This window comes from Myotis davidii, unplaced genomic scaffold (genome assembly GCF_000327345.1).
Source record: "Myotis davidii unplaced genomic scaffold, ASM32734v1 scaffold73, whole genome shotgun sequence".
Taxonomy (NCBI): domain Eukaryota; kingdom Metazoa; phylum Chordata; class Mammalia; order Chiroptera; family Vespertilionidae; genus Myotis; species Myotis davidii.
Window position 1 is genome coordinate 2,329,168 of NW_006286675.1, and position 1,604 is coordinate 2,330,771.

Consider the following 1,604-nt stretch of genomic DNA (forward strand, 5'->3'; position numbering starts at 1 on the left):
CGTTATATGAAATGCTGAAAGGTATTCTTTAAGAAGAGGAAGAAGAAAAAGGTAAAGATAAAAATTATGAACAGCAAATACTTATCTATCAACAAGTGAATCTAAAAATGACGTGAATAAATAATCTGGTGATCATAATAGAATCAGGGACATATAGAAAGGGTGAACTGACTATTCTTGGAGGGGAAAGGAGTGTGGGAGACGTGGGAAGAGACTGGACAAAAATCGTGCACCTATGGATGAGGACAGTGGGTGGGGAGTGAGGGTGGATGGTGGGGCGGGGACTGGGAGGAGGGGAGTTATGGGGGGGAAAAAGAGAAACAAATGTAATAATCTGAATAATAAAGATTTAATTTAAAAAATCTATTAATCTATCATGCACTTTGAATGATTTTTTAACCATGCATGTTCTTTTAATACAGTGGTTCTCAACCTTCCTAATGCTGCAACCCTTTAATACAGTTCCTCATGTTGTGGTGACCCCCAACCATAAAATTATTTTCATTGCTACTTCATAATTGTAATTTTGCTACTGTTATGAATCATAATATAAATATCTGATATGCAGGATGTATTTTCATTGTTACAAATTGAACATAATTAAAGCATAGTGATTAATCACAAAAACAATATGTAATTATAAATGTGTTTTCCAATGGGACCCCTGTGAAAGGATCATTCGACCCCCAAAGGGGTCGCGACCCACAGGTTGAGAACCGCTGTTTTAATATCATGTATTTGTCTTTTGGAAAATACTAGCTCACTGAGTTATTCAGATCTTTCAAATGTGGTCACATTTCATTATACAAAATCATATTCATTAATATCACTACCAATTGCATGAGGTAAGTCTTTAAGTATTTGGAAGCTGTAAAGTTCATAGTGGCAGATATTCTAATTTTCACTTGAAAGTTTAGATTTGATCTTTGGTAACAAATACTGTCAGTATTTTCCTTGACAAGCTCATTTCAATTATTTTTGAGAAATTTTCTGCCACATACTCAAACTGGAGTAATTATCGTTTTTGTTAAAAGATAATTTTTTAAAAGATATAACTTTCATACAAATATAAAATGAGCAAATGTTAAAGATTATATTCAACTCATAATGAGGGAGCCAGGCAGATGTTTTAACCAGTTCAAAGAAGTCAAAGATGCACAAATTTATAATGAATACAAGAATGTTGAAATGAATGTGCAAATGGCACAAAAATGGCTTTTTTATAATCAGAGAAGGGGTAGCCTCCACTAGGCAGAATTAATTTGCATGTCTATAGACAAGAATTATTTTGGAGAGAAACCAAGATGGCGGCATAGGTAAACACTGGAGTTTGCTGCCTTGAACAACCACTTCAAAAATACAACTAAAAGACGAAACGGACATCATCCATAACCACAGGAAAGCTGGCTGAGTGGAAATTCTACAACTAGGAGGAAAGAGAAAAACACTGAGACTCAGAGGAGGAGCAGTGCGGAAGTGAGATACTAAGGTGCGGAGTACATGCGGGCTGGCGGCTGAGGGGGGGGTTGTTGTTCTCAATCGGGAGGGAGTCTCAGCTTCTTGCTGGCAAAGGATTGGAAATCAGGCCCAGGAATGCAGCCTGA